At 45.5% G+C, this 12,444-nt stretch overlaps 1 long non-coding RNA gene across 1 annotated transcript in view; it reads left to right on the top strand.

Moving 5' to 3' along the window:
- The window catches only part of LOC106818675, a 20,243-nt gene extending 8,085 nt beyond the window's left edge, over nt 1-12,158 (top strand). The window contains exon 2 of the long non-coding RNA XR_001395275.1: nt 10,868-12,158. This is a non-coding gene — a long non-coding RNA (uncharacterized LOC106818675). The remainder of the gene's footprint in view (nt 1-10,867) is intronic.
- Nucleotides 12,159-12,444: the final 286 nt, after the last annotated feature.

Genomic DNA, 12,444 nt, shown 5'->3' with positions numbered 1-12,444 from the left:
GAACATAATCAAAATTACATTAGTGTGGAGTGCGCAATAAGGAAATCTAAAAAGAAAATGACAGATAGAAGTTTTTATGGCCAATTACTGTCGAGTAGGACCTTGGTTATTTTTGGAAATCGTACGTTAAATCTGGAGCCAGACGGACCCACCGTACGAGTGTATGAAAAAATTCAATCTGCAATATTAACTGCTCGCAGCATCGCGCCACGATTCTCACATATACTAATGTTCATGTAAAGAGCGCACGGACGTCGGTCGCCGTTGACTGCCAAGATAATTTGCTTTGGCCGATCTTATACGTTCAAACTAGAGCCAGGCGGGCTGACGGCACATGTGCATGGTAAAATCGAATCTCCAATATTAACTTTGCTCGCAGCATCGCGCCACGATTCCCACCTATGCTAATGTACATGAAAATGGCGCACAGACGTCGATCGCCGTTGACTGCCAAGATAATTTTCTTCGACCGAAATCATACGTTCAAACTAGAGCCAGGCGGGCCCACGGCAGGTTTGTATGGTAAAATGCAATCTACAATATTAACTGCTCGCAGCATTGCTCCACGATTCCCACCTATAACTCCTCTGGTGAGATATCGCGCATGCTCTAACACAGTATACGGTGGCCAAATTGTGTATACCGACTGGTATATGCAGCGGACACCTTACATGCGAGGACCGCTTCCTAATTCTTAAGAGAGGTCTACTGATGCAGGTTTCTCGTGTAAATCAAAGCTTGGTTACCTCATATTAAATGCATAATTTTCACAAAATATTAGTCCTTTTAGGAAATATTGCGCATGCGCGAGCACCGTTTTAGGCGTGCAGTGCGTGCGTGTAGTGCTAACACACTATACGATGAAGCGCTCTGCAATTCGCAAATACATGATTCGGTCGTCGAATTTTAAGATGTTTTTCTACTGTCGGGTGGCCTGTGAATATTTTGAATGCATAATTTCGCCACATGATATTCATATTCGGCGCGAACGGGGGCATGCGCAACTCCGGTATTTGTGTTGCGAAACAGAAATTATTCGTAATGACATGTCAAGCAATGCTCGGAGGAAAGTACCTTGCTATACTAATGTATATGGATAGGGCGCGAAACTGATAAATTATTCGAAATGTTTAGCCGAATGCACAAACGGAGATTTCTGAATACACGATAGCAGCCTAAGGAAGCAGTATTTCACCGTATTTCCGTAATTTCTATTGACAGCGATTGTGGTGGTTAGATCTCGGCGACTTAATACATGATATATGTGAGTCTATGTGTAACGATGCCATTACAGGGGCGAGAGTTGCTCTCCCTCCCTCCCCGACACGATGCGAAGCGGAGGTATTGATTGAACAGCGTTGCCCCTGGCAACCAGAGGCAATCAATACAGCCGCACGCAGCCGCAGTTATGGCTGCCGCAGTTAAGATGGCTGCCGAGTGTCGCGATAATGGGGTGCTAGCTGATTGAGGGATTAACTCTACGGACGTGAGGCGACTGCAATATATTTGGCATAGCGCTATAGCATTGACCATATTAAGACAATAATGCAGACTGACACTAGCTGATCAGTCATCCATGTAATTAGTCCAAGTGGCTTAGTTGCCGCTAATCAGGCGTGAATTCCATCAACGCCGAAAGCGGCGGCCATGTTGACTGCTCGTGACGCGTTTGTGAGGTTAGGCGGAGCCACCTCCTGGACGCTGGCATGGCAGAATAGCGGGTCTTTCCCGTTAGGAGTCGCCACCGTCCAATGCGAGCCGGGTGAAGCCAAGCGAACGCGGATGCGACGGACGCGGTGGTTGGTCCGCGTGGCACGTGGGTGACCATGTGCCACGCGCGTGGGGGGCGCCTATAAAAACAGCTGCGCGAGCTGTCTCGAGGAACTCGCTCCCGACTCCAGACGCGACCGTGTGCTTCGTAAGCGCCGCTGTTGAGTGAACTAATTAAATAGCAAGCATCAGTCATGGTATATATTCTCGTGATTGGCTTCTCTTATCTACTGTATTTGGCGAAAACAGAAAACATAGCAAACAACACATAGTCATAGTAACGTTAAATCCAACGTTACATTTGGTTTCGTGAGAGCGGTCGTTTCTGGTATGTGAGCATTTCCGCGATGCTAGCATTGTGTCATCATCGTTCTTACGTTTTCATCCACCGATTGAGACTGACGAACGCATAACACCGCCGAGTAGAGTAAGCGATGATCTTAATTGCAACCAGAGAGGAGATATACGTCTAAGTCTCGATTATTCTAATTACCTGTCGCTGTGTTTATAACCACGTCAATCATCATTGTTGTCGATTTCTGACTTTACGCGTCCTGGCGAGAGCTCCATTATTATGCGCACACCTTCGCACATACCTAGACGGCTTAGGCAGCTTGATGAATTGCTGCCACACTGCTCCTTATAATGAGGAATCGAGTGATCCACGCTGCGATGTGTATGTGTGTTCGTGTGTGTGTGTGTGCGCAAATGTGAGTGCGCGTGTGAATGCCTGTGTGCGCCCGTGTGTGAGCGTGCGTTTAACTTTATACGCCTGTGTGTGCGTGGCGTGTGAGCGTCTGTGTGCGTCCGTGGTGTGAGCGTGCGTTTATACTGCCTGTGTGTCGTGCGTGTGACGCCATGTGTGCATCCCGTGTGTGAGCGTGCGTTTATAACGCCTTGTGTGTGCGTGTCGTGTGAGCGCCTGTGTGCGCATCCCGTGTGGTGAGCGTGTGTGGCGCCGTGGCGTGTGTGTGTGTGTGTGTGGGTTGTACCCAACTCCGCAACGCCGCGGTGCGGTAGCGCACATGACGTGCGCTGGTGCGGCAGCGTGTGCTCTGTGTGTGTTGTGTACGAGCGTCTGCACGGGCGTGTGAGACGCGTGCGCGAAATTGATATCATTGTTAATCGAATAATCTACCTACCATCGTCTAACCCAACGTTCGTCGCATAACCCGTTTCGCGCAGCATGCGCTTAATGAAAATTTTCAAATGCAGCATTGTGGCGAAATGAGAGCGGCCCCTTTTTGCGACGAAATTCTTCACTATCTCGCCGGTATAGCGAAATTCTTTCAGCTCTGCACCGGTATGGCGGCAAATTCTTCCACTGCTCGCCTGTAAGGCGACCAAATTCTTTTCACTCTCAGCATTGCAGCGATACGGCTCACCAAAATTCAACGACTGAACAACAGAGCCGCCTAACCGGAGCATTTTTTTGAGAGAGAGACACGCAACGAGATGAACGAGATTTCGACTAGGCGCAGGCGAATCACGTGCATTTGATTGGAAGGCATACAGATTCATTCTGTTTTAAGTGGCGACATGTCAATTACGGCGCATTAACGGCTCATGCCATTATTACACGGACGCGGAAGGCAGGGGCCCAGATTACCATACAACTTCTACAGGCGAAGTTGGGACGTGCTGAGTTCTCGCTTGTGTATCTGACGCGGACCAATTGCGGCGCGATGTCCGACTCTCGATCGGTAAACCTCATCCAATCATGAGCCACCGAACTCATCGGTCGTGGCAGGCGGTATGGCCTCAACGAGCCCATTTACGCAAGTGGTACCGTGGAGGGCCTTGGCTGTATGAGAGGTGGGCCATCCACAAGAGACGCGGCAGAATGACTAGCCGCTGAAGTCGGTTCTGAGCAACTGTTCATATTCCACATCACCTACACATATTCATATTCAACACGACGGTCAATCGTGCTTCATTACCTTGCGAGGGTCGTAAAGCAACCCCTGCCAACGTTTCGGCTACGACGTCGGAGCAATTCACACCCAAGCATGGTAGAGATCTAGAGATTGTGATGAGATTGTCATAGCGCTGACAATCCATAAAATCATGCTAACTATACGCTTGCACCAGCATTCGCTGCGATGCCACAGGACACTTAAAGTAGGCACAAGGCGCGATAATAAATGCCTTTATGGTTAGGCGCGCAAAGGGTTTCATATCGCCTCGACCCTGGAGAGCGCCCGTCTAAACTTTTAAACCCCCACGTTGGCAGCCTTATATACCGTGGTCGACAAACTTTCTCCAACTGCCACTTTGTAGTAGGGCGCAAGGGGAGCCAAGAACGTAGCTTGCGATGTACATGTGTGTAATCTTCTACGCCGCATATCCATTCTTGAATATGGGATGCGCATAGAACTCGTGCTTACGGGTCGAAACGCGCACGTGTCAACGACCAATGCCGTCAGGGACGGCTGGTTAAGCACAGGCCCTTTCGTCGCCTCACACGACAAGCCCATCGACCAATGCGTCAGGAGCGTGGTCGCGGCCCGCACCGCACGGCCGACAGGCCTTGTTTCGTCGAACCCCCACGACGAAACGCATGCAGCCAGTGTGGCTAAGAACCCCAAATCACTGCAAGCTGTGATGCGACGGGTTGTTGCCAACCTCGCAAGGTGTAACGAAACGCTCATGCAGCCAGTGTGGCAGAACGCCACCCACTCATAGCTTGATGCCAGACGGGTTGTTGCCACCCCCCAAGGTGTAACGAAACCATGCAGCCAGGGTGGCTAGAAACGGCAATCACTGCATAGCTGTGAGCAGACGAGTGTTGGCTACCGCAGGGCAATGATACCGCTGACTGCGCTGAAGGGCAAAGTAAATATCGGCGTCCATGTAAATGACGCCAGCGCCTAGACGGTCATATTCATTAGCGTATCATCCCAAAATTTCATGAATGGCACACTCACCTACTGCTAGTAAGTGGCCAATTAGTTAATTAATACCGGCCTAAGAATAGCCTTTACGGCCCCGACGATGTGCAGGCGTGTGCAACCGTACCCACTAGTCTTTAATTAGTAGCGAAATCGTATTAGCATGTCCCGTCCAAAAGCGCACTATACAGTGACACGCTTCATTTAAACGCATATACGTTCGACAGACGGCGCGTTTACAAGTGCCTGTTGTAACTCTGTTTATTCCAGCGGCTTATAGCGCGATCGGGCGTTCTACGAAAACGTGTTTCACAGGCCGTATGGCAATTACGGCAATTATCGGGCAGGTCGCTTGTCACATATCTGGCCCCGGCTATCAACATGTTCCCTCGTATTACGCCCACGCACTTGACATTGTCAGGATACAGCAAAACAGCGGTCAAGACGACGAAGCTCTAACACACGCCGCCGCCTTGCACCTGGGCGTCGCCTGCGGCTGGCATTCAGCATGACAGGATAACCTGCGCCAGAAGCCAGCCGACGCAGCAGCGGAAGCGGCGCAGCAAAGGCACTACCAGCAGGGACGCTGCGCCGCCTGCCGCCTAACGCAGCGCCGCCTGCTTGCGATCCGGCACCTGCCCTGCCTGAACCTGCCGCTTTCATGTGCCAGCGTCGCAGCGGCCTGTTCCGGCGATATCCTGTGCCCGAGTGGCGATGGCAGGCATAGCTACTCGGCGCCGCCGCGGCGTACGCGACATACGAATCTCCACCGACGAGACGACACCTCCCCGGAGACTCCTGACGGCGATCCGTGGCAGCCCCGCACACCCACCCCGACCGCTATTAGCCGGCCATTGTCGTCGGGTCGGCATGAACTCGTCGCGACCCCCGATATACGAGTTCATCGTCGGCGAAGAGGACGACCCGGCGCGAACGACGTCCCCCCCCCCCGGAGGCTGGCAGATCGATGTTCACTTTAGTGACCACTTCAGTGAACATCGTTTTTAGGGGGGGGAGAAGTTTGTAACGAATGCCCGTTACGGGGCGAGAGTTTGCTCATCCGCGCGCCCTCCCCGACACGATGCGAAGCGGCAGGTTTGATTGAACAGCGTTGGCCGCCTGGCAACCAAGAGGCAATCCATACAGCCGCACGCGGGCCGCCAGTTATGGCTTGCGCAGTTAAGATGGCTGCCGAGTCGTCGCAATAATGGGGTGCTAGCTGATTGAGGGAATTAACTCTACGGGACGTGAGGCGACTGCAATATATTTGGATAGCGCTATAGATTGACGCATATTAAGACAGATAATGCAGGACTGAACACTAAGCTGATTCAGTCATCCATGTAATCTAGTTCCAAGTGCTTAGTTGCCGTCTAATGCAGGCGTGAATTCGCATCCAACAAGCCGAAAAGCGCGGCCCATGTTACCGCTCGTGCGGCGTTTGTGAGGATAGGCCGGAGCACCTCCTGACGCTGGCACGGGCAGATATAAGCGGGTCTTGCGTTAGGAGCCGCCAAACACGTCCAATGCCGAGCGGGTGAAGCCAAGCAAACGGAGGGCCTTGATCGGATGGAACGGACGTGGTGGTTGTCCGCGTGGCACGTGGCGTGACCATGTGCCACGCGCGGTGGGGGGCGCTATAAAAACAGGCTGCGCGAGGCTGTCTCGAGGAACTGCGGCTCCCTGGGCTCCAGACGCGACAGTGGCTTGTAAACCTTGTTCGTGGCGTAGTGAACTAAGATTAAAAGCAACATTGCACATCATGGTATATAATTCTCTGATTGGCTTCTCTTCTCGTATGTATTGGCGAAACATAACATAGGCAAACAGCACATAGTTCAAGTAACGTTATAATTCAACGTTACCTTATGTCCAATGCTTTATTAAATGAATTGTAATTAGTTTGTCTTGAAAATTATATTTTTTATTTTGAAAAAGGGGGCACTCAGCATCAGTTCGACCATGAAACAGTAGGTCTACATTAATCATTATACTGCACTTTGATAAGCGCGTGGAGTGCTTCGCCAGAGTTTTCCTATAATGTACACTGTAGCATAGCGTCACATGATGATGGTGCATGCTAGACTATCTGCCGAATAAAATGGTATTTGTTAAAAATTGTACAGCGATATTCGTGCGCGTAGATTGATACGAAATTTGTCACGCGATGTTTAGTAAGCAGGAGGAGCGCAGGCTGACTGGAACGTAAAACAATAAAATTAAAATTCACGCAATAGACGGCGTGAGTTGCCTTTGTAAGTATAATATAAGTATAAGTATATAAGTTATGGCCAATTTCCAGCCATTTCCTTCTAAAATGAATGCGATCAGTAACTACATTGAAACTATACTTTAGAATTTACAGAAGAAAAACTCAGGCAATAGTTTGAAATGAGATATCACTATCCCTAATACCTACTTGATAAAGCCGCTGCTATTTCCCGATTTTTCAGTTTACATTAGTGTAGCCAGACTCATGCCTATGCACAATATCTGCTCAAGAATGTAGCGTCTATTGAAGGCAGACGGAAAATACAATCCGCCTGGTGCACTCTACAACCCGCTGAGGCGCGGCAGAGATGATTAGAATATTATACCCTACGCATCGTAAATACCAAAATATAGATCAATAACAGATACGTGTATTTACACTGGAGAAGTTGCGTTACATGTGCAGTCTTTATGACGTTTCGTATGAAACGTCATATTTATCTTCAGCAATCTTGATCGTTTGTCGTAAACCAATTCGCCGTCACGTGTCGAATAGAAACGGCACGTGATTGTTCCAAGGGGGCGGCAATTATTCTCGTCACGTGGTAATATATTATGTGCAATACGCCAATACTATATGCGTACTTGTTTACTTTCGGAGATTTCTTAACATTGCATGCCTGGAATTTACCATAGAATACCTACAAATCTAACGGAGCAAAAATTTAACTATCTCTTCCAACGTGATTCCGTGGCGTGCGTAGGTTGCTGCGGTGGCGCGGGCGTGTGTGCTGTGTGTGTGCGTGCGCGTGTGTGGCGTTCGTGTGTGTCGGAATACAATGCTATGCGCAAAAGCACTCGGCTTGCGTGATTTTAATTTGAACAAATCAATGCAACCTGTGTACTGCGATGAAGAATCCTGGAAACTTGTGAAATGTTCGACGGCCGACATTATTCCTGGATGTTGCTCGACGACGATGACGGGCGACGACGACGATGACGATGGCGATGACGAATACGAGCAAGACGGCGGGCCGCAACGGAAGCCTGATCTGTTGTTTACGGCGTGCTTCTGTTCATCGTGGGTGAAGAATAGCGGGACAGGTAGCTGCATTACGGCAGCCAATCGACAAACACAGGTGAGTAACAGTATCAGCGTGAGTATCGTATCACAGGTATACCATGTGAATTACGACATGTCTTTGTCATCGTGACATTCGTTGCATTAATTTTTTCCACTTTTTTTCTTAAATGCTCAAAAATCGCAACTATTCGCTCTTTTGCGGTACACATCTTTTATTGAGAGAACAAAATGAAAAAATTCAGCTAACGAATAAACTGCTAAAAAAGATAAATGTAATAAGTTTATGATGTGAATTAGTCAATTTACATGTTGTGTGGGCAAGAAAGCCCATAAAACATTGCCGTTAAGTTGTCAATATAAATATAGTACAAGCCAATATTAGTATATACATATATTATATATATATATTATATATATACGTGTGTGTTGTGTGTTTTGTGTTTGGGTGTGCGTGCGTGCGTGTGTGTGCGTGCGCGTGTGTGTTTGTATATTATATATATATATATATATTTATATATATATATATATATATTATCAGGAGTAGATAATAGGGAATTATAATCATCATAGAGGTAATCCCTATTATCTACTCCTGATATTATACATACATTTATATATATATATATATCCTAACAGAGATTGTGAGCTGTTGATGCCTCCTCCCTCGCACAGGTTGGATCGGACTTGTGATGATCGTCGTGACAGCGTTGGTGAGCTGCTACACGGGCGTTGTTCTCGCTCGCTGCTGGTCCATCATGCAGGAACGCTGGCCCGAATACAGAGCTCACGTGCGCTACCCTTACCCCGCCATAGCCCAGCGAACGTTCGGCAAGCCTGGCAGGTGCGTGCGCGTGCGTGCGTGCGTGCGTGCGTGCGTGCACGAGGGTATGTCTGTGTGCGTGTATGAGCGTGGGTATATATATGTGTGTCTGTGTGTGTGTGTGTGCGTGCGTGCGTGCGTGCGCGCGCGCGTGTGTGTGTGTGTGTGAGTGTGTGTGTGTGTGTGTGTGTGTGTGTGTGTGTGTGTGTGTGTGTTTGTGAATGTGGGCGTAATGCGTGGGATGAATATTCTCTATAGTCTATATGACGTTGTTACCATCATTACAGATGTTATCATCAACATCCCATAATGATCAAGACCTACCGCAGTTGGGATATATGAACCCACATACTTGCGAGCAAATATAGCTAGTCACATTTCGCTTGCGTCTTGCACTACCCATATTGAAAAAAAACCACAGTCGCAGTGAAAAAGGTCATGTAGGTGATATGCGACATGGCAAGCACGATGCAGGAGTTCTCCAGAGGACCGCTTCACTCTTACGTTAACCTCGTTTGCTGACGCAGAAGCCTGCACTGCGGCCAGTACGAGTGTTGCTAACTGTGAATCAGAGTGGAAATAAAACAGGAGGACACATATACTGCACGTGCATGTATTAGATTTCTTTACAAAACCCAAGCGTTTACGAGCTACTGAATCGAGAATCTATCGTTCTGATTATGAATTATTAATTCTTACCAGCACTGCTGTGACAAACAGATGCCCATTTATCTTCAATCCTTGAGAATGCATATTTTTTGTGTGCATTCCGTCGTCACCTCGTTTATAGGTGAAGATCGATATATTTGTCTGTAAACCAAGATGTACGGAAACGTTTGGAGTCAGGTTTACAAGGTGGCAGGTCAAGTAAAATTAATAGAAACTATTTTAAACGAAGACACTGTATAAATAAAAGTGGTGCAAGACGTAGATCGGACTGGATATGAATTCAAGAAATATTCATCTCCTTATATATTTGCCATGGGACTAAAAGTTCCATATTTTGTAACAGCTTACCTCGTGAATCTACGAGTCCTCTCTTTCACATTCGTGCTCAACAAACACACGGCAATATATGCAGCAATGGTTTTTAGAGTGGTCAGTGCCAAGAGTAACAGATTATATAGTCGCTGGTATGGAGATGGGAATTGCCATTAGTCAGTTCAGGTTCAACGGATTTTGCTCGTTTTTGGTATGTGAATGAATAAGGGCTAGGGGTTTTGATATTTAAAAAAAATTATGCAAATTAGGTAGGGTTTGGCAATTATATAGCATATTATATAAACACAAACAGTCTGTGGTGTCACACTCGTCTGGTTCGTTTTACAAGATTTCATTGACAATATCTTTAATGCAAAATTGGTATTTCCTCTCCACTCTGCCGTTAAACTGTCTATATTAGAGTAAAGATTTACAAAACATGTCGGAACGCAGCATAACCTATTTATTTCAAGCGCCATCGCTACAAAGCGGGTATAACGCCATCTACGGTCACAAATTGTGATTCATTTTCGTTTATAAATTATTATTGCGATATACAGATGGCAATCGTTTCTATAATGTACGTCGATGGTTGCTCAATTAAAACTGACTTCTTCTTACTCACTCATTTGTGTCCTTTTTGTGGTGAGCTACAGTGTCATTGACACTTTCATTGTTACAAGAAAAGTCTTACTGGCAGGCAATTATAATTTTAGCATTGTGCTTCCTGCCTAACTGTAATCTGTTCCTATGCAATCTATTAAATCACCCTCATTAGGTAGAATTTCTCCTGTACCGAAAGCAGCAGACACCTACCAACCATCCTGTAATTAGAACTGCATTGCCCTACACCCCTGAGTGACATGCCTGCTAATGCTAGTTCATTCGAGTGAAGTAATTGTGCATGATATAATACCAAAACTGGCATGTTTATGTCCAGTTAAAGTTCCTTTTTTAATTTCCAGCCGGTTCTGATTCTGGCCCCAGAACTTCAACATTCCAGATGATATCTGGTGCATCCCGAGTATTAACAGACGCTTCATTCAACGTAGTCAGCGTCATCAAACAATACCTGTGCCATACAGTAATGTCTTCTTTAATTTGTTTTAGGTCAGTGTTGAACAGGACTACGAGAAACTCAATGCAGAGTTTGATGAGCTGGAGCTATTTGAACTCACTGTTGAGTAAGGAGCTAGCGGTATGAATGCCCACGTGAAAATATGAGACCATTGATCTGCTATTTCTACATTATATTATCTGAGGAGGGAGTGCAAGCTGTGAGTAGTTGTGTGTCCACGTACCTGCAATAAGTTTTTGTGTTACGTGGGATTGGAAGGTTTAGTTTTCTAATTTTCTCCAATTTTTATGCGTGTTCGTATTAGATTTTGATTTATTTTCAATTAACTTTCCGGTGCATGTCAGCACGTTAGCTTGTAAGCACGTAGTAATATCATTACAACACATCATGTTCTGAAATGATTTTTTTTAATAAAAAAGAGTATCAGATACAGGGAACGAGCAAAACTGAAATTCCACCAGAAATTGAACTTTGTTTTTCAAACAACTTAAAATAATAATTCATGGTAACCCTGTTTGCTAAAGTCTAGATACAAAGTCTATTACCATGAGATGTATTTCTGCATACATTCAGAGCCAATGTCAGAACCTGGCAGATGTCTTTCACTCCATTCACAGCAAATAAGTTGTAAACAATTCGTAATATTAACACCTTTAATAGTGTAGACTGCACCATATTGTATATTTAGAATGATTTGTTGTTAAAAACAAAACCATTTAAAACCATAGAGAAGCACTCAGGCAGCAGAGCACAGTTCTATTAAGCAAAACATTGTAAACATTAGGCAAGCTTGTGCAGGTATTTCTGATTGCTGCTGTTTATGTAACTCGGCCTACTGAGTACTTTACATATTATTTGTCATAGTGTTATGAATCGACAAGAAAAACAGTTCAGTGGTCGCACGTTATTTTACATGATTATACCTTCTGTTATAGAGATACTAAGGTTCTTTTCAGCAGCTTCATTTTTTTACAGTAATCTGTGTATCACATGTTGTAGAATATTATGAGCTGTATAGTGAGCATATCAGTTTGTGACACGATTTCTATTTTGATTCTATTTCTATTCTATTCTAATACCCCTTAATGTATATCTCTGGAGTATAAAATACCTGGAAGTAGGAGTAGGAACAATACTTTTTTTTATATTATTTAGTATTTTTAATGAAAATTTACTCTTAGTACATGTGTTAACACTTTTTAGGTCAAAGTAATTACTATAGATAAGGACAGCTTCTTACGTTACTTATGTGAAAGTAAACGTAAAACAATAAGAGCAAAACGTTTCCATTGAAATTCTAAATTGGATTTCTGGCTGCTCAAATCAGAAAAATAATAACTATTTTTTTTACAAGAGAAAAAAAATTGCAAGGTAAAGTTTAGGACTGGCATATTTTCTCAGGGTATTTAGGGAGATCCCAAACACAGTGTCTATATTGTTTGGCCTATACTGATGTATATAATAGTAGTTTATGAACAATTTCATGCATGTCTCAAATTAAATTGCCAATTCCATTTATTTTGCATATAGAAATGATTCTAGGATAACAGCAAACATGGATGATATCAAGAGCATATAAAGAAGGAGAGCGTACAACGGTAAAATGCTG

This window comes from Priapulus caudatus, unplaced genomic scaffold (genome assembly GCF_000485595.1).
Source record: "Priapulus caudatus unplaced genomic scaffold, Priapulus_caudatus-5.0.1 Scaffold2427, whole genome shotgun sequence".
Classification (NCBI taxonomy): Eukaryota; Metazoa; Priapulida; class Priapulimorpha; order Priapulimorphida; family Priapulidae; genus Priapulus; species Priapulus caudatus.
Note: the sequence above shows the minus strand (reverse complement) of the source record. Positions and strands in the feature narration are given on the sequence as shown.